Source organism: Pan paniscus, chromosome 13, assembly GCF_029289425.2.
Source record: "Pan paniscus chromosome 13, NHGRI_mPanPan1-v2.0_pri, whole genome shotgun sequence".
NCBI classification, from domain to species: Eukaryota; Metazoa; Chordata; class Mammalia; order Primates; family Hominidae; genus Pan; species Pan paniscus.
This window is the reverse complement of record NC_073262.2, coordinates 28,420,512-28,443,281: the sequence shown is the minus strand read 5'-3', so window position 1 is coordinate 28,443,281 and position 22,770 is coordinate 28,420,512.

Here is a 22,770-nt window from a genome sequence, read left to right as displayed (position 1 = left end):
AGTAATTGCTGACTACTGGCCTCCTCTGACATGTCAAGGAATAGGAAAAGAATGTCTTGTGCAAGAAAATGAAAAGGACACCATGTGCATTAAGAACCACAGTTAATGTTTTTTTAAATACTTTTCTTGCTGTTTATTTTAATTTCCTAGTATGCTAAATCATTCTAAATAGAAAACATTCTGATTTTATCAATTTAATTGAATTACTGAAGCAAGATAATTTGTAACATTAGGCTCCTTGGGATTCAGCTTTACAGCCACTGGACAGAAGTGGAGCCGGTGGCCCTTCACTATTGCCATTTGAGGCATGTCACCATATATCAAACAAGATGCCCACCTGCTTGTCACTTTTTTCTCTAAGTTACAAAACTCTGTGTTAAATTTGAAAAGTAGGTACAAAAAGAAAAATGTAATCTATTATCCTCAGCCATCCTTCGGAAAACAAATAATCCTTCTATCCCTCTTTCTTTGACCTCCCAACACAGATTGTTTATTCGGTTTATTTTTACTTTGGGAGGCTTAGACAACCAAACCTGCTTCTAATGGGATGATACTGAACAAGAAAGTTTCAAATAGAGAAAACTGAAAGGAGAGTGGCATGCACATGATTGGGAGGCATCCTGTGCACGTAAGAGAAGTGTGAATCATTGGGAGGACTCCCCGCAAGAGAAATCAGTTCACTGCGAATGTGTAGTCTCAGATTCAGCTGACCCCCAGAGTTACCTGCAAATATTTTATTTTTCTTTGGTCAGTTTCTTCACCCATTCTCCAATGGTGTAAGTTCAGAGCTGTAGCTCTTCTCTAGGACCACCACTATCCCAGGCTCTTCCCTCTTAAGAGATAATTCAGAGGCCATTAGGTGAGAAACCTTTTAACTTGCTGCCCTCCAACCATACACGCTTCTAGATAAAATCCCATTTTTTTTCTCCATTTCTCCCATTTCAGTGGGCAGGCATTTCATTTTCTGTCCCAGGGTAATTGTTCTACTTATTTTCTGGATAATATACTCCCCACATTGTCAAGGAAATCAATGAATTAACTAGTCCCTTTCACTTCAAATACTTAAGTGTGTTCTTTAGTAATACTTTCTATTCAATATATAAAGAAGTATATATATCTAACTTGTTAAAAATATCTATTAAAAAATAAAGCTCCCTTTAATATTATGTTTCATTCTGGTCATGTTTTATCTTCTGTATTTCAGGCAAACGAATGAAAGAGAAACCTATCTTTATAATACTTTCAAACACACCAAAATTCTACTTTCCTCTAAACATTTTTTTGCAAAACTTTCTCAACATATTTTCCAGTAATCTATAGCTATAAACTGTGTACTTGCATGTGTGTGAGTTTTGCTTTTAATCTTAGCTAACCTGTCCACAATAGTTAATCCTGATAACTACCTGTTACATCTAGATACTATTCCTCATGTAGTCCCCATGAGTACATTGCCTTTGCTTTTCTTCCTGTTTCCATCTTCTACTCAATTGTTATAGCCTTCTCATTTTGAACTCTATACATTGGTATGCTTTTCTAAGCCCTCTTTTCTTCTCTTACATACTTTCCTCTGCTAGCCTATCTTATCTTTGCTTATAACTTTACTTACATTATTTACACTGATGACGTAATAATCTCTCTCTCTCCAGCCTTTTCTTTTCTGAAATTAGCCCTGTGTATTCAACAAACTTTAGGGCATTTATACTTTATCTTTATAAACATTGCCTTTTAAAATCAATATATTCAAAAAAACAGGGCATTTTCTTTCTCCCAACATTCTAGAAGTCCAGTCAGTGAATTCTCAAGCTTAATCAATAAAAATAACTATCCCATTCAGGAAATGAGACCTCTTCAATACCCCCATCTCCTTTGCCTCTCATATCGAAGAATTATTTTACTTCATAGACTCTATCTCCCATATCTTTGGGTCCCTAGTATATCTCTTTTCTTAGAGAAAACACAACAATTGTGTGTATGAGTATTTTAATTCACCAGTTGTGAAATTGATTGTAAAATATGTATTGTATACTATTGGTATAATTCTGCCTGAGTTATGAAGAAAGAAAAGACGCCATGTGTTCTAAGAGACACTGTTTCAATCTTAAGTTTCTTGAATTTTTACAAAATTAGGTATGTTCATGTCTGTTATGTACATGTTTGAGGAAACAGGTTATACTCTGTTCTCTTTTGTACTCCTAAACTTTGACACATGGCTCATGATCAATACACATGTTAAAATTCACATGTATATAAATAACCAGATGACTGGGACTTTGTACATGGGTAGAATTGATCTGTGCTCTTTAGTATCCTGAAAACCATAGAAGTAATGATGAAGGTTTGACTTTCTCAGGGTTAGGGTTAAGGTCAACTTACCTTATTTTGGTAGTTATTTTTCTCTTGTCAGAGGGTATTTTTTTATTGTTAGGTGTTATTATTATTATTGTGTCTCTAAAAAACTCTCACAGGAACTCCTTTTTTATATGATCACCATATCCTATCCATTATGAAGTCCAATAATTTTCCACTCCTAAATATTTCTTAAGTGTGTTCACTTCTATCTTTCTTCATTACGACCACTCTAATCCAGGGTGACATCATTTCTTTCCAGATCTACTAAAATAACACATGAGAGCACAGGTATCACTTTGATATAATGATTTCTAAATTTACCCACAGGTAAAGAAATACCTGTGTTCACATGTTTATTTCCCCACTATTCACAATAGTAAAGATATGGAATCAACCTAAGTGTCCATCAGTGAATGAGTGGATAAAGAAAATGTGGTCTATATACACATTGGGATACTATTCAGTCATAAGAAAAGAATAAAACCATGTCATTTGCAGCAACATGGATGGAACTGGAGGACATTATTTTAAGTTAAATAAGCCAGGCACAAAAAGACAAATTTGACATGTTCTCACTTATATGTGAGAGCTAAAAAATTTGATCACATGGAGGTAGAGAGTAGAAAGATAGATAACAGAGACTGGGAAGAATGAGTAGGGAGAAGGGAGAAGGATGAAGAGAAGTGGGTTAAAGAGTGCAAGCATGTAGTTAGATAGAATGAATAAATTCAGTGTTAGATAGTAGAGCAGGGTGACTATAGCTAACAAAAATGTATTGTATTCAAGTAATGGACTCGTTTAAATATCCTGACTTGATCACCACATTTTATATACATGTAACAAAATTCCACATGTACCCCATAAATGTGAACAAATAATAATTTTTAAAAAAATTAACAAAGTAGTACAAAAAATAAATAAAATAACCCTGGCTCCCTTACTTTTCTCCCCCAAGTGTCTGTGTAATAATTAAAGATGTTTTTCTGAATACGAATCGGTTTGTGTCATTTTTCTGCATTGGTTTCCATTTGTTGGTAGAATAAAATGTCAACTCTATACAATAGCCTTTTAAACCCTCCAGGACCTGTCTTTTTCTCTCTACATGCTCTGGTTGGACCCATCTCTGTCTCTCTTACTATGACAGAGCCACTCTAGTCTCCTTTTGGTTTCTCTCTAACAAGCTGTAGCAGACACTGTTGGGTCTCCACAGAGATTTTTAAAGTCCCTTTTACCATACTCCGCACCCCTCCTCTAGCTTCTGTGTGCTTGTGCTTCTAACCTCCCATACATGCAGCTCTTTGGGGAATAATACTTTTGTTCACCTACTGGAGTTATTTTCCTGGACATCCAAAGACTTGGGGTTAGTATCCTCCCAGACAGGTTCTTAACCAATGACTGGCTGGTGGAACGAGGTTGAAAGCCAGCTCCATAACCTTAGGTAGAAATTGCTCCGAGCTATAATTTATAATCCAGGGCTCCACAGCTAGATCAGGATGAGTCTGAAGCTGGGGCTGAAATTGCACCCTTTCTTGGCTTTTTCTCATCCCTTTCCTCTCCTGGCATTCCTATACTGAGATTTGCTAGGAGAATTTCCTTCATAAATCACTTGCACGTGAGCTCTCATCTCAAGGTTAGCTTATGGGGACCACAGATTCACATACAAACCCAGTTATTTCTACCTTAGGCCTTTGCACATGGTGTTTCCACTGCTAGGACACTCTCCCCCTCAATATTTGACCTTCTGGTAACTTCTTATCTTTCAAGTCTCATCCAGCATCACCTAATTGTTGAGACCTCCCTGAATCACCTAGTTATCAAAGATTCTATTGGTTTTTATAATAGCACTTTCCATGGATTGTAATTATTAGTTGTCTCTTTGTTTACATTTTTAAGCATACATCTCTCTCATTAGACTAAGTTTTCATCAGGGGAGGAACTATGTTGCTTTGTTCATAAAGGTATAACTAGCATCTGGCTCATAGTATGCATTCAGATATTTATTGACCAAATAAATTAAAGACTTCCAGTTTTAAAGTGAAGAAACAGTATTTGAGGTCACACCTGCTAAAGAAAACCATCTCATAAGTCATAAAACTTTTTGATTATCTCCCAAAAGTTTTTATCCTCATTCTTTGATAACAATGAAACAACAAGATGTTTGATAACAATGGAAATATAAGATGCTGCATTTTTCTATAATGGACAAGTTACAGTAATTAAGCTTTCTTGATTATTTCCCATGCCAGTCTTATCAGGGAGCTGATTTGAAAATAAACCTTTTATTATTCTCTATGCCTTTTGGATTTTTAATAGTAGAAATCTGCACATTTGTTGTAATGTGTTGCTTTCTTTCTTACATTATAATTTCAGGGGAAAAGAGCAATTAGTTATTGGCTTTGAAGAAAGGACAAAAATTATAAGTTCTCTTCTAGATTCTTTTAATAAAGGAGAAAAAAATTAATTCAGTTTTAAAATTTAGAATCAGATGGCATATGTCATTTTGTGGGTGCCCAAGAAAGCACCTTGGTGAGAAATTGTAAGAAGTAAATAACTAAACAGGGAACAGAAAATCAAAGAGTAACGAAGTATTCACCACATAAACAATTTTTGGTAGCTTTCTAACTAATATACAATTCATATTCATATGTATTTCAATAACCTATTTCTGCCTCTTGTGCTTTACACAGAAAATGTATTGAATATGTTTCCACTGAATAAGATATTTTTCATTTCTAGTGAAGCCTGATCTATTCTTGTCTTCGTCCTGACTCTTTCCTTTCAAACATTCCAGGAATCAGAATCTGAAAACCACTATACACATCTCCTGCATTTATCCACTGGGATTATATTTACCACAAAAATGTTCCTTGCTTATTTTTATTTCTAGATCAGATCCATGTTCTAAATTGATTGACTCTGAATATTAACTACAGTTTTAAGTGTATCCTTCCAAACCACATTTATACAAAGACAAAGACATGTTATTCCAAAAATCTTGTTGACTGTTGTTGTTTTCTATTTGAAATATCTGCTTTTGAAACTCTTATATATCCACTAAACAAGAAACTTCTGAAAAGTGGCATGGAAATTCTATCTAAACATATAATGTTACATATATATATATATCAAGCTAAAGTTATCAATAATAAAAAATAATAGATGGTATAAGTATTGATGTTTATGTCTCAATGTAATAGTTTGTTTCCTTCACTGATGCTAATCTAAGCTAAAACAGTATGTTAAGATTTTTAATTTGATTGAGGAAGTATTTAGAAATAGTGCCAAACAGATATTTAATATTAACTTGCAATTTCTTTGTTTTCCTAATTATTTTGCAACCATCAATTTTAGAAAATTAAGCTCATTTGTTGACAGTTGAATACTTTTATTATTATAAAGCCAAAGATGATACAAATTATCACATTTTATCAAATAAAATGATCTGTCTAACCTAGTAACTAATGCTAACGATGATCACAGCATCTAATCTATGGTACACAGTCAATTGATATTAATTAAAATATTAACACTTTGCATAGGGCACTGGTAGAAAATATTGCCTTTTGAAAGGTGTGTCAGAATTCTTTGGGTTGCAAGTAAGCCAAAAATATACTGAATAAAGTATGCCTGACAAAATGCAACCATTTATTATCTCACATAATCTAGGTCAAGTAGAGCTAGGTTCAATGAAATCTAGAAGCCAGGTTATAGTCTCCTTTTATCTTTTGTCTCTGTTATCTGTCATGTTTTACTCTTAAACTTCATGTGGTAGGAAGACTGATAAAAGCACCTCTAGGCTTGTATTCTTCCGGGTTCAAATTGAACCGAAAAAAAAAAAAAGAAGGAACAGAAAAGAAAAGAAAGAAAGAAAGAAAGGGAGGGAAAGAGGGAGTGAGAAAAGGAGGAAAGGACAAAGGGAGAGAGGCAGGGAGAAAAGGAAGGAGAGAAGAAAAGAAGGAAAAGAAAGCATGTATTTTTTTTCCAAGAGTCAATGCAAATCCATTTGAATTAAAACCTATTTTATTTTCTACTCCCAGTTATGAAGGAATAGCCCTCCCAGTTATGAAGGAATAGCACTCTAAGATTATATATAATATTAGAAACTGCATAGGATTATGATTTTTTAGAAAAGGGAAACAAACAGGGGAAACCCAACAATCCCTAGATTTTTTCTTGGTGACTCTTTCTGGACCATGACACAGAGGGTGGAAGAACAAGCACAGCCCATCAATATCAACGACATGAGAAAACAGAGACCAGAGTTTGGTGCTACTAAAGGGATTGGGTTTTGTGGGGTAGCATGCTCCAGAGCAGGGAGCTCGGGAGAGAAGTAGCTCCAGAAATCCATACAGGGCTGCCTTTACAACTTTGGCTACATACTAAATCTTACATGCTCAGGGTGAAATTCTACAGGGCCAGGCACAGAAGAACAATTGGTGAAAGAAGTATGACTGGAGAATGGAGAACTGGTAGGGTAGCGTGAGCTGAATAACTAGTGGAGTTCACACAGCCTTGGAAACATTTAGTTCCAACAGCCAAAGGGCAAGATTTTCTTACATGCTCTGGACATTCAGTAGAGATCTCAGAAATGCCATATCTTAAAAGCTGGGGTAATAACGCCCAAGGAGAAAGGCTACTCTATATAAACTCTAATAAGGTAAAAAGAACTATTAAAGGAAACAAGCGGATTGGCAAGTAAATTAACTACATGCTGTCATAAAATTAAATTCTCTATTAATGAATAGAGAACAATCTAGACACATAATAAGCTCTATAATGTCTAATATGAATTCAAAAGCTACTAGATATTAAATAAACCAATAGAAAAATAGGACAAATAACCGGAAGAAAAGAAAGCAATCAATAAAAATCAAACTGGAAATGTCAAAGATGATGGAATTAGAATATGAAGCAATTTAAATAGTTGTTATGAATATATTCAAGGACTTAAACATTAATGTAATAAAGAAAAATAGCAAATAGTAGTAGTATATCAGTAAGTTTATCAACAAACTATAAAAAAGAACAAAACAGATATCCCAAAGCTTAATATCACAATATCTATAATGAAAATGTCACTGGATCATTAATGCCAAGTTTGGTAAATTACTCACTAATAAAAAGTGAGTGTATTTGAAAACAAAAAAAAAAGGGACTATCCAAATTTAACAAGAGAAAACAAAAAGGCTGATAAAAATTGGTAATATAAAACAACTAGAAATCCATATAATTGAAGTACCAAAATGAGGGGGAAAAGTCACAGAAGAAAAAAAAATGTTTAAAGAAATAATAGTTGAAAATATTCTAAATTTGATAAAAAAATTATAAACCCAGACCCAGAAATCCTCATAAATGCAACAGGGATAATCAGAAAACAAAAACAAAAATGCCATAATTAAAAGTTTGAACAATGAAAAATAAAAACCTCTTAAAAGCAGACAAAATAAAAGATACGTCACATACAAGAGAACAATTTTTTTTTTTAAATTTCTTATCAGAACCATTGCAAAATAGAGAGTAATGGAATGGCAACTTTAAAGTGCTAAAAGAAAAGAAAAACTCTAAATTTCTAAATTTAACAAAAAGAAAAATACTTCCAAGAAGACTTATCTAGACCAACAAAAGCTAAGATAGTGTGTCACCAGCCAGTGAAAACAACAAAAATGAGAAAAGTAGTCATTCAGATAGAAGAAAAATAACACCAATAGAAGCTTGGAATGACACAAAGAAAGGAAAAGCACTGGAAAGCTAAAATATTAACTAAGTTGAAAGATAAATTTTTTTCCTCGAGTTTCCAGTTTACAAAGCTAATTGATAGTTGACAGCAAAAATAACACTGCCTTGTGAGGTTAATAACATATCTAGCAGTAGAATGCATAATGGTAGAACAAAAAATGAAAGGTGAGAAATGGAAGAAAATGGTTCTAAGAGTTTTTAATTGGAGAAAGTCTTCACACAAGAGTATATAGAATTGGCCAGTAAGCAAATGAATGAGTGCTGAATAATATCATTAGTCATCAGAGATGTGCAAATTAAAAACCACATTCACACTAATGTGGCTCAAATTATGAAAATGACAACAGCAAATGCTGGTGAGGATGAGGGTCACTCACAACACTCATGCATCGCTTGTGAGAGCATAAAATGATGCAATGTCTTCGGAAATTTTTTTCTGGCAATTTCTTATAAATTGTGTACGTACTCTATAACTTAGCAATCCCAATTCTGAGTCAATTTAAGGTAAAGGAAAACATATGTCCACAAAAATGATAATAAAGAGTGTGCAGAATAACAGCTTTTTAAAAAAATAAAATCCCCAAACAAACATGTGTCCATCAACAGAAGAAATAAACAACTTGTGATACATACTCAGCAAGAAAAAGGAATGAATTAGTGAAACATGTGACACCATAGATGAAACTCAAAAACATTATATTGAGTTAAAGAAGCCAGGCAAAAGAGTATTTACAGTATGGTTTCATTTATGTGATGACTGAGAAATAGATAGTTTATTATGTGATGATCTAGATGATCTAGAAGTTGTAAAAAAAAAAAAAAAAATCTACAACAGGCCAAAATTTAACAGTGGATTAAATTGTAAAACTGGTGCCTCTTTGAGGAACTTGGATTCACTGAAAGAATAAAAGGCATTTTTTGGATGATAAAGATATTCTGTATTTTGATAAGAATGTTAATTAAATGGTATATGCAATGGTCAAAACTTATCAAACTGCATGTTTAAAATCTATTCATTTAAGCATATCTAGATTAAATATCAATGTAAAGAAAAACCTAGCAACAAAGTGGATTGCTGTTGTAGAGTCCCCATCCCTCTGCAAATCATTTATTGTGGCCGAGGGATTGGATATTTTGCCTGACATTGCCTGAATCCCATGCCCACCAGTGAAATCCTCCGAGAGAACAGAATGAGAGTGGAAGAAGGGACTGTGCATTAGATAAAATCATAGCATTGTTAGAAGTGGGAAACGCACTAAATGCAGAGAAAGACATAACATGTCTAAACTATAAAAGCTCAGAATTGTTCTCCACAAAATCCACTTCGAATCACAGCAAAGTGGCTGAAACATGTTTAATTTCTCCCATTGATCTGTCTCCAAGGAATTTAATCTGATTATTGTTTCTGTATTTTTATTTGGGCCAATGAGGTACATAATTTACTAGCAACCACAGGAAGAAATAATTTAGAAATTGCTCCTATACATAATCATTTTAATACATAAGAACTTAGTAATATCATCTATCCTACTATTTATAATGTCTATGACAATACTTAAGTCCTCTCTCTCTCTCTTTCTTTCTTAAAGTAAGTCAGAATGTTAATTGCTGTCCCTACTAATGTTTCACGTATAATTATGAGTAGCATGTCAATTCTATCAACTCTATCCTTAAGGCATTTTCATAAAGGTACAACATTTTTTAAGGTATCACTTTTAATTCATAGAAATCAAGTTATGCATATGTCTATTCCATGACCAATTTAACTCATGCATAGCTTTAAATAGTTCCTCATCTGTCATCTTTGTTTACCTTACAGAAGCATTTGTTTCTAGAAAGTTGGGAAATCTTTTTAACTTTCTGCCTTTAATCCAGGGAAGTGTCAAGTTTACAAAAGCTTCAATTATAAATGCTTGTGAATATTGGTTACAAAAAGTGGTAGTTTACTTCTGCTATATGTTACTATGGAAGGAATAATGTTATGCCTCTGTCAACTGTGTGATATTGGGTAAGCCAGTTAGTTCTTATCTCCTTAGTTTTGTAAAACAAATAGGTTGAAGTAAAATACTTTTATTGCTCCAAAATTGCTGTAAGTTTTGCTCATAACAAAATTTTGCCTTAAATATATCCAAAGGATAGAGCAATATGGAATTAGAAGTCACATTATTTTATAACCAGGCAGATTATACCCTATTTATCTTAATAGCTTTCATACCAGAAAACAGTATATTTTCTGCTGTGGCTTTTTAAATTATGTCTTCCTTGCTAAACTACACACTCTATGAAAGTAGGAATTGCATTTGTCTTACTACTAATCATTACATACCTATGACACTTAGTACATTGCCTGGCACACACTGTGTAGGTAAGAATAATATTTATTGCTATTACTAGCATTTAAATTGTGCCTTAGTTTCTCAAAACCATATATGTTAGGCATTGTGATAAGTATTTTTAAATTTTTCATATATCACACTATTCACATTTTGTTCTGTGTGCTCCTTATTCTACTTAAAATAAAATAATAATGGCAACTTTTATTGTCCTTCAACACATTGACCCTTATGGACTTTTCAAAGAATTTCTCATTTAGTCCTCAGTACAAACTTATGAGTTAGATAGTGGCATTGCCCTTCACCAAAGAAATTAAGACACAGACAGGTGAAGTAATGTGTCCACAATGATCTAGTAACCAGTAAAGTCAGAATTTGAACCATGAGTGTAGAGACTTCACTCTTAGCTTCTACCCAGTACTGCCTCCCTAATAATTATTTATTGAATAAATACATTTCTGTCACTTTGTATCATCCTTTGCTGTATATCATTCCTATCTGTATTTAGTAAACTTTATTTTTGTTTTATTTCCCTCTCAACTCTTCATTTGTACCTAGTTTCCACTTTTGGGCAGAAGAAAATACATGAAAAGGAGCAATGCTCCTTAATTCTCTAAAATAGGTTCCTTGATTACGAGCTAGAGTCCAATTTACAGATTTTTCTGGATCAATATTATTTTACCCCACTTTTGGAAGAAATAGTTTATCCAATGAACAATGACAACCTTGGCAGGGCCAAACTTCACGTCTTGTGCTTTTTCATTTCAGCACAGAAAAAAGAGAGGGTCAGGAATCTTACAACAGTTCATCCTTAAAAACTGCCCATCCTCATTTTGTACACTGAAGCAATTTGGATAACCATATATATTCCCACTTGTTTCTCCACATCAATTCTCCATAGAAAAATATGCAAAGTCACCCAAAGTATCGACAGAGAAGCATAAACACACACACACACACACACACGCACACACGCACAATCTCCCTCTCCAAGGAGAGGGCATATCAAGAAAACAGCAATTCCTTGCTTTATAAATATATTTAAAAAGTGAATTATAATAATGATAGATATTTTCTACAGAAACCACATTAGTGATCTCAGGAGATAGCTGGATTCTTTCTTTGCACTCCATATCTCATTCTACATAATGCAGAGAACAAAAGAGAGGGCCATATAAAGATCCAGGGGAGTAGATACACAACTAAGTTTTTCCATAAAATAAACTACTTTGTAGTGAATGTCTTCTTACAAATATTAGAGGGACCAGATTAGATTGCAGCTGGCCCAAGAGGATTTTTGCCGTGGGCTTAAACTACAGCCAGAAAACAAACAGTTTCTACCCATTGCACTCCTCTGATCTTCATAAACCAAGGACGGAAGAAGGAAGAATTATATTTAGAAGGATTATTTTAAAAACACCAATGACTTTTCATGAGTAGAACAAGAAGTTCCTAAAGGGAAAATATCTATTTTCACAGAAGCATCAGGTGGAATCTAGTTAAGCAGAAACTTATAGCCTAGAATAATCTTTTAAAGAGTGAAGTATTCATTCGCACATTAATTAATGCATTCATTTATTCAATATTTTTGTATCTGTACCAGGTTATATGGGTAAAATAGAAATGGATGTCATGCTGTCTCTCCTCAAATAACTCACTTTCTGGTGGAAATGTTTCTGGATCATGATTTTGAACATAACGTAGCTGTAACTGTCCCACTTTCACAAATTCATTTATTTACATTTTGGTCTGAAGCCCTAGGATAGTTATTGTGCAGGAGTGCAAAATGCTATTTTACCCCTTGTATTAGTCCTTTCTCTCACTGCTATAAAGAAATACCCAAGACTGGGTAATTTGTAAAGGAAAGAGGTTTCATTGACTCACAGTTCCACATGGCTGGGGAAGCCTCAGCCTCATGGTGGAAGGTGAAGCAGGGACTTTCTTCATATGGTGGCAAGAGAGAGAAGAGCAAGCAGAGGATATGCCATATGCTTATAAAACCATCAGATCTCATGAGGACTCACTCACTGTCATGAGAACAGCATGGGGGAAACTGCCCCCATGATCCCCAATCACCTCCCATCAGTATCCTCCCTCAACATGTGGGGATTATGGGAATTACAATTCAAGATGAGATTTAGGTAGGAACACAGCCAAACCATATATTTCTGCCTCAGCCCCTTTCAAATGTCATGTCCTCACATTTCAAAACACAATCATGCCTTCCAAACAACCCCCCAAATGGTTAACTGAACTGATTCCACCATTAACCAAAAAGTTCACATCCAAAGTCTCATCTGAGATAAAGCAAGTCCCTTCCACATAGGAGCCTGTAAAATCAAAAGCAAGTTAGTTCGTTCCAAGATACAATGGGGTGCAGGCATTAGATAAATACTCTCATTCCAAATGGGAGAAATTAGCCAAAACAAAGGGGCTACAGGCCTCATGCGAATTTGAAATCCAGCGGGGCAGTCATTAAATCTTAAAGCTCCAAAATAATCTTCATTGACTCCATGTCTCACATCCAGGGCACACTGATGCAAAGGGTGGCCTCCCGTGGCCTTGGGCAGCTGTGCTCTTGTGGCTTTGCAGGGTAAAGCCCCCTGGCCCAGATGCTTTCATGGCTGGCATTGAGTGTTTATAGCTTTTCCAGGTGCACACTGCAAGCTATTGGTGAATCTACCATTCTGGGGTCTGGAAGATGATGGCCCTCTTCTGACAGGTCCACCAAACAGTGCCCCAGTGGGGACTCTGTGTAGGGGGTTCAACCCCACATTTCTCCTTTGCACTGTCCTAGCAGAGGTTCTCCATGAGGGCTTCACCCCTGCAGCAAACTTCTGCCTAGACATCCAGATGTCTCCATACATCCTCTGAAATCTAGGCAGAGGTTCTCAAACATCAATTATTGACTTCTGTGCACCCACAGGCCCAACACCTCATAGAAACCACCAAGGCTTGGAGCTTGCACCCTCTGAAGCAACTGTCCCAGTTGTACCTTGGCCCCTTTTTGCCATCGCTGGAGCTGGAGCACCTGGGACACAGTGCACCAAGTCCTGAGGCTGCACAGAGCAGGGGGCCCTGGGCCTGGCTCATGAAACAATTTTTTCCTCTTAGACCTCCAGGTGTGTGATAGGAGGGGCCACTGCCAAGGTCTTTGACATGCCCTGGAGACTTTTCCCTATTGTCTTGGTGATTAACATTTGGCTCCCGATTATTTATGCAAATTTCTATAGCCAGCTTGAATTTCTCCCCAGAAAATGGGTTTTTCTTTTCTATCATATTGTCAGGCTGCAAATTTTCCAAAATTTTAGGCTCTACTTCCCTTTTAAACGTAAGTTCCAATTTCAGGTCATCTCTCTCAAGTTCAAGGTTCCACAGATTTCTAGGGCAGGGGCAAAATGCTGCCAGTCTCTTTGCTAGAGCACAGCAAAAGTTACCTTTACTCCAGTTCCCAATAATTCCTCATTTCCATGTGAGACCACCTCAGCCTGCACTTCATTGTCCACATTATTATCAGCATTTTGGTTAAAATCATTCAACAAGTCTCAAGGAAATTCCAAACTTTCCCATATCTTCTTGTATTCTTCTGAGCTTCCCAAACTGTCCCAACCTCTGCCTGTTACCCAGTTCCAAAGTCAATTCCACATTTTCAGGTATCTTTATAGCAGTACCCCACTCTCTGTGGTACCAATTAACTATATTAGTTGATTCTCATCCTGATATAAAGAAATACCTAAGACTGGGTAATTTGTAAAGGAAAGAGGTTTAATTGACTCATAGTTCCACTTGCTGGGAAGGCCTCTGGAGACTTACAATCATGGCAGAAGGAGAAGCAGTCACCTTCTTCACATGGCAGCAGGGGAGAGAAGAGCAAGCAGGGAAATTCCTGACATTTATAAAACCATCAGATCTCATGAGGACTTACTCACAATCACGAGAACAGCATTAGGGAAACTGCCCCCATGATCCAACTGCCTCCCACCAGGATCCTCCCTCAACATATGGGGATTGTGGAGATTACAATTCAAGATAAGATTTGGGTGGGAAAACAGCCAAACCATATCACTCCTTAAATATTATAATTACATATTATAATATTATAACTTTTGGAAAAATTATAATATATTGACTTGTCCTGTAGTTATTGGTATAAGTAACATCTAGCAGTGTAGGCTCTAGGATGTAGAGAAGCCTTTGATCCTTGGGATAATCAAAGAAGACTTCCTAAAACATTGAGAAGAAACTTGAATGGCTCAGAATTTGAAAACATGTAAGGAAGGACATGGGGAGAGCCCATGTTAGGACTCACTTCACCCACAGAGTGACACCACAGAATCGAGAAAATGTAAAGAACAATCTGCCTAGATTATCTCAGGAACATACTCTTTGTGTATCTTTCATTAGAAATGTATTTCCTGAGCCCAGGAACAATTTCTGCTTTATTCTGTACTGAATTTCTAATAACAGCATAATGCCTGGCATGGAATACATGCTCAATAACAGTTTGATGAATTACAATGAAAGTGATAATGAATTGGGACAAGCATAATTTAATAATCTTTGAATTATAGGAAAGGGGAAAATTATAGTGAGCTATAAAAGCAAGATGTAGAAGTTTGGACTTCATGTAATAATGGAGATATATCTCCATCTAACAGAAAAATGTCATGATATATTCCAAGTGGTCTTATTGGAAAATTAACCTGAAGAGATGTGTAAATTATAAAAGGGAAGCAATTTCAGAAACGTAGAAAAGGAACAGTGCAAATTGTATCCATTCATATGTCATTCTTATGTGACATTCTAGACCTTAAAGTCTAGAATTAGTTAATAATTAGAACCGCACATTGGTTTTTGTAGTATCATATTTACTTTCAGTTTTGAAATATTATATTTGCCCAAGAAGTTATTGAATATTTGAAATATTGTGAATTGGTGCATATGTCCACTTTCTATAGAGAGGGATTATATTTAAATAGATTTTAAAAGACTGTGTTACCCCCAAAGACTAAGAAATATCTTTGTAGGTTAAGCAACACTTTAACACAAAAGAAGACAATATGTCACTACACAGAATGCCAGCCAATATATTATCTCTACTATAAAATTTTGCTTTTCCCTATCATAGGCATAATTAAGCATATATATTTGAATAGCTGTTTGTTCAAAACTTTATTACAAAAGTTATTACACTGTATTTTTAGTTCATTGTTTATAGACATTATCTGCTAACCCTTCTCATTAAACTAGACTCCTGAAAAATAGAAAGTTTGAGTTACTTATTATTTAAGCCCAGTATCTAGCACAAAGCTGGCCCAAAAATCTGTCTTTTTATTTAAGGTATTTCATTTAAGCAGCCAGTTCTTTTTATAAACATTTTTATGAGCTACTAAGGCTCATCATACCTTGCCTCCATATGGTCACCAGAATTCAGAATTTGTAGGGCATTTCCACTTAGAGCAAACTAAGCTTATCAAGACTGTGGCCCATAAAAAGTAATGTTATCTGTCACATATTATAAGACAGAAAGCACTTTCATCAAATCTCTTATGTGGTGAATTCTCAATACCTATCTAGGGTGTAATTGCTTCAAGGGAAGCCCGCACTTTTTCTTCTTTTTTGTTTTCCTTTTATACCACCTCCTTGGGACACTATCCTAGTATTTCTGGAGTAATAACTTAATCTTGTTTGCTGGATACTTCTCTGCTTTTATCCTAAGCTTCTTTACATTCTAAATAATATTTCCTATTTCCTTGGCTTCAGTTATTATCTGTAAACTGACAACTCTCAAATTTATGGCTCTATTGCTAACCCTAACTTCTCTTTGTAATTCCGAGTTTTCATAGCTGGCTGATTTATCATTTCCTCTCAGACCTGCTTCTCCTTCAGTGTCTCCAAACTCAATATTTTCCTCACAACATGACATCTTACTGAAGCCAGACATGGCAGTCATCTTTGAATTCTCCATCACCTACACCTCCCACATCCAATATGTCAAAATTGAATGTTGGTTTTTCTCACAATGAGTTTGGAAAAAATCCTTACTGCCTCTCCGTGCCCACTAACATGACCTAAATCTTTTCCTTTAGGCCTTCTGGTTTCAGTGACTGTTATAATGTACTCCATCCAAAAAATCTGAAATTATGCCTTATACTTTTCTTTCTCTTTTTCACAACTTCAATTCTTATCAAGTCCTATTAAGTCTAGCTTTAGAATATATTCTTAATCTGTTTAGTTCTGCTAATAACACCCGTAACAGGAAAAACCATCATTTCTTCTCCTGTAGTTTGTCCTTCCTCTGATCCATTCTATGCACATAAGTGGAAGTTATCGAAATGAATGGAAACAGCTGGCTACAAAGAGTAAAGGGGAAAAACATTTCAAGCAAAAGAAACAGCATTTGCTAGGGCGCTAAATTGGCAAAGACCTCAATGAGTTTTTAGAACAGAAGACAATATCGTTGGCATGCAGTGAGGGGTGGTGAGGGATGACTCAACATAAAGTAAGCAATGAAAGGAGGACTAGTTTGTGTACAATATTGTAGTACACATAAATAAACAATAATAAAGATAAGTCTTACTTATTATCTTAAAACATCATTCCTGTTTCTATAAAAATAATGGATTATGAATGAAGAGAGGGCAAGAAATTAAGTGGGGTTAGATAACAGGTAAAATATGACAATATCAAAGAAAAATTTATGGGCATGAAAATGAAGAAAGTAGTTGAAATTAGATGTAATTGGGATGTAAAATATATAGGATTGTCTGATGGATTGACTATGAGGTGTGAGAGAATGAAGAATAACTACTGTATTTCTTACAGGAGCAACTGAGAAAATGTTGATGCCATTTACGGAGGTAGAGACAGAAGAAAAGATTTCAGGAAGGGAAGGTTATAAATCACAGATTCAAGGTGGAACACATTAAAGTTGAGATGCTTTGAGACATTGAGGTGAAATGTCATAATGATGAACGAATGAATAAGCCTTTCTTTGATTTCTATAGCTTCCTAATACAATCCTATTATCAAGTGAACAGGTGAACTAATAATGTTCCGATAAGATTTTGAGCATGTGCATAGCTGACAGGCAGATTTGGGGAGAAAGGGTAATTATCAAAGTAATATATAGTAATTATCAACATAACCAAAATTTGGGGCTCAAATTTTATTTGGAAAATAAACCTTCTAATTCAATAATGAAAATTAATGCCTGCTGAATATTTTTAAGATGCTGAATATTTTTAAGTCTAGCAAGCAAAACAGACATAACATAGGAGAAGAAAAAAAATGATCATTCTAAAAAGCAATGCTTCCATTAGATAACATGTAAGGCGAATAATGTATTTAGTGTCAATATTCCCTGATATGGTCACAGTTCCTATGAGAACATGATAATGCTGTCAATAACAAGAAGTTTCCACCAAGTCTTCCACCAAGGCTTAGAATTCTGAGGCCTTAGATAAGAATATATGAGGTATTTATCTTAAGTAGCTGAAAACAGTGCATGCAGTTTTGAAAGAGGAATGGGGTATTACACTCAAGGTGGAAATGTGGAGATCAGAAACAGTGAAATAATGCATGCCACACCTAGGAGAGGGGAGGAAATCATAAACAGAAAAATTAAGTTAAAATCCAGAAAAAATAGAAATCAGAGTGAATCGTATGTACAGATCAACTGAATAGCAATAGGACATTTGCTACTATAGATCTGAGGCACATCTAACCTTCTTCCCAGCAAGCATGGCCTTTAGTGGAGCTAAGGAAAGCTAGACAATTTTTAAAGCCTGTTTATAGTAATTCAGAAACATACATTACCCCTCATTTTCCTAAAGCCCATCTCAAAGGGACATATTTTGAATAGGGTTTAATTAGTGCACAGAACTGCTATTTGTGATATTAAAGATGATCATTTCTTGATAAATAGCTCCTTTAGTATTTTACAACACTCAGGACCTTCATGTGTCACAATTCTTCTAAAATTCTCTGTTATCTAACTTTCTGTACAAGAGAAAAAAGGAGATTCTAATCTGGTGAAGCTGTTGGATGATGTCCTAAAATAATTAGTAGGTTAGTGGTTTTCTAGTCTAATAGACTATTGGTATAAACTGGAAACTTTAAAAAATTATGATCACTTGGGATCCACCTGTGGCAGGTCAGGTCTCACTAATGCAGGCCTCCATAACAACTGTTTCAGTACCAATTGAGTGGTTTAGTTACATACTAAAGCCAGTAAACTCATACAATGGTGGGGATATAACAAAAGCCATCAGGAGTTTTGCCTAGGCCTTTCCTGGGCCTTAAATCATGACAAAATAACAAAGGAATTCTTAACAGGATTCATTTAGGATTAAACAAGTTTTATTGTGGGTCTGAAGAAACTCCTCAGGCTTCTACAAACAAGTTTATTGGGGGTCTAAAGGAACTCCCCAAACCTCCATGATTTAGCAGAAGACAAGATAAGGGTAATCACTCCAGCACCTGGACCCATTTAGATTAAGTAAATTTACTGAGACTCCAGAGGAAGGTCTTCAGGGCTCAGACCTTAGTTATAGACTAAAAGAAGTTAATCACTTATGTCTTCAGATGAATGCACACTTACATGTAGACACATAGCTTAGAAGGTATATAAGCTCTGGAAAACTTTGTAATTTTGAGTTGGTCTCGTGATAATTTCCAGGCCTTCTCCCTGTAACCAGTTACAGAAATAAAAACTGTCTTCCTCCCCAGTTCATCTGCATCTCATTATTGGGCCACAAGAAACAGCAGCCCGACCCTCTGTTTGGTACAGTAACACAACTATACAGGATCTGAGTAAATCAGTCTGAGATGTGCCTCTGTGGTTAAAAACTTCTGAAATGGACTAATGAAAGAAAAGAAATCTATGCATATTTCTGAGTATTTCGGACATTTGAGTCTTAATGTAAGATAAACATTTTACTAGAAATGATGTGTTAAAAAATTCTGACGTGTTCTTGCTTGCCAGCATTGTGTACAATTTGTTTTAGAATTAAATATCTATAATCTTAACACAGGTTAACCCTGGGCATTTCTTTCAATGTTGTGCCAATTGTGTGATCTGGTTGTGTACTGGCCACGTTAAATGGGACCATAAGTGAATAAACTGATTCTAAAACTCAGATTTATGTTGTGAGCAAGGGATGGAGGAGAGGAGGTTCTTTTCTTTCATTCATTCTTATGGTCTCCTTTTCCCAAGGCTACATAGGCAATACATTGAAAATATTATAATTTGACCAATTCTCATGTTGTGAACAGAAAAGCCTGAGTAGAGGTAGAAAAACACAAATGAAGTCTGATTGCATATTAAATATACAACTAAAAGATTGTCTAAAAAAAGGGTTTTCTAAATCAATGTAAAGATTCAAAATTATCAGATGGATGGCTGAGTTTTCAAAGTATGCTATTAGAAAAGAAATTTTAAGATTGAATCTACATTGTTATAATATAGAATCTTCAGAGACTGATTCTTTATAAAGAGTAACGCCCTACTGCAAATGAAACACACCTTCCCTTTGAGAGGCATGAAAGTTTCTTCTTTCAAAGAAAGAGATAGGAATGAGCACCCATTGCTTTATGCATATGCAGGCCCAGAGACAATGGATATGTTAGAAATTCAAAAATAGACAAGATTTTTTTCTTTAGTAGTCATGTATACAACGAAATGCTTAAACAGAGAGTGTTACCAGACATTTCCTCTCTGTGAACAAAAGCAATTTCCTTATATTCAAAAATAAAGAGATTGGAGGAAATAACCTAAATAAGTCAGTAAAACAACATAATTATTTAAAATACAGGCTGAGTTATATAGGAAAGAGACCACTGGATTAACAGATAAAATACTCTAATTCTTGTTCCTAATTAAGCCTCTAATTATACATGTCCTTAGGTAAGACATTTAGACTCTGTAGCCTGGGGCACAATTTCTCAACTAAAAAATGAACACTTTGCAATATATCAACTAAAAAATGAACACTTTGGACAAAACAACTTTTAAAATAGCCAACTGTGGAAAACAATTATAAATTGCAAATAAAGGCATTATGGCCTTATTAGTGATAAAAGCAAACTTTTAATCTTATATCCACTGATCTGTACAGATTCCAGGGCCCCACCTAAGCTATTAAATGAGAATTTTGGAAGTGGGGCCAAATGATCTGTATGATTTGAAATCTCAAATTTTTTGATGTAGTAGAATTACTAAGTGGCCTTAAATGTCTTTTTGTCTCTAATATTCTATGGTACTATAAAATATTGAATTATAAAATTCTCCATTTAAACAAGCATTTATGGATCGCGTCCATGTTACATATTTTTTTAAATGAGAAGGAAGGAAGAAACTTCAATGCTAGAGAAACCACACAATAATAATTTATAAATTGTTTGATTAATGCTTAATTACAGGAGAAAAAAAAATCAAAGGAATGTTGCCTATCCCACACTAAAAAGTAAACTCTGCAAAGGCATCTACAATTTACCCCTGCTTTGTAGTAAAATGCCTGGTACATGAAAAATTCTCAATGTGTGTCTGTAGGGTAAAATATCACAAATGTTAAAACCAAATTATAGAACAATTTACTGATTTGCCCAAATTCAAAGAGTGGCTCAGGGCAAGAGAATGGGAGCATAAAGCAATCCAAATCATTGACTACATGCTTTTTTCCCTGTTTTGTCAGCTGAATTCCAAAATTTATAGAAAGTCAGGCTTATTTTACGTGTTCACCAGCCACTCATTCACCAGTGTAACAGAAGCTGTATATCATAGATCATCCAACATTCAAAATGTTCAAATTCAGCATTAGAAGAATGTTCTGGAAGCAGCCAACATTTATTTGAAGAGTTTACACTATGTCTGAAGTTTTGCAAAATTCTTAGAGGGCAACAAGCTTGGTACAAAATCCTTGATTTCGATGAACTGAAGTCAATGGACAAAAGGCAGAATTTTTATGAGAAAATAGAATTTGCATTCGAAATTATATCGAGCAGTACATAATTAACTGCTTACATAGATGCTATTGTGAGCACCACACTTTTTTTGTTCAGAAGAGTGTGATTTAATAGATCTCTAAGAATATACACTATGAGACTGGTATGCACATATTTTAGGTAAGTGAGAAAGTTCTAGGTTAGTTTGAGCCTGGAAAGAGACAGAAGAGGAGGAGTGTTTATGTTGCTTCAGGTTTGACCATTTGGGTATAAAATTTAAAAATGTTCTTCAAAAGTCACACCTATCATAGTTTCTAGTAACATTTTTTTTTAATTCTGGAAGAAAAATATTTACAAAATTAGCATGACCTCTATGCCTTCCTATTTAATAGGAAGTATTATAGGAAGTATCATACAAGAACTATAATATTAAATACATAGATATGGCTAACTTCACTTGCATTCTACCTTAGAAGAACATGCTTTTCTCATAAGTGTTCCCTTATGTATTATTCACCCATGTTTTCTATCTTTCTTAAGATAAAAGTGTGACCTTTATTAAAAAAGTTTCTAATGTATCATGTGATCAATAGATATAAGTACCTTCATTTTTTAAATTAGTCCAAGGCTATTTTCCTTTTACTGTTGTATAAACAGGGAATTGAAGGGTAAAATAGTTAAAACTTAATGCTATAGTGCTAATGAGGCTTTTAAATCACGTCAGCTGCAATCACTGCATTATAATTAACAATTTATTGAACCAGCAATAAAATGAACATCACATTACTTCTTAAAGCAGCAGAATAAAATGGCTAATAAATAGCATAAGCCAGACAAATTGCAGAGTAATAGAAATTTTCTTAAGATTTATGGTCTGCAGAAAGATGGATGTGCTATTAGTAGGAGCTCCAATACTTGACAAAATTCTTTTACAAAGACATTGTTACCATGCGTGTCAGAGTTCACAAGTCTAAGTGGTTTATCCAAATTTCAGCTCTCTGCTATTACAGTGGAAAATACTCATTACAAGGTTTTGAAACTGCAAGCAATGTGTACATTTGCCAACATTCAAACTGCTACTGCCAAAAAGATACTAAAATATTTTATAAACTGTCAAATAACAAGTCTGCTAGCTTAATCTGAGTCTATTTTATACTATACAGACTGTATAAACTATTACATTAATTTACTTCCTGCAAAACTTTTTAAGAGCAGAGAACAGCTAATGTAGAAGCTGAAAAAAGTAACTGCTTTTTACCTTCTGAAACTCTAACAATATCATACTTCTGTTGGGAAAGCATCATTGTTTTCTTGAAATGCAATCACACTCCCTTTAACAATCAGCATACGAACAGAATCCATTAATGAAGAGAGATCACAGAAATAGTTAGATTAGAGTCAAGCTGAA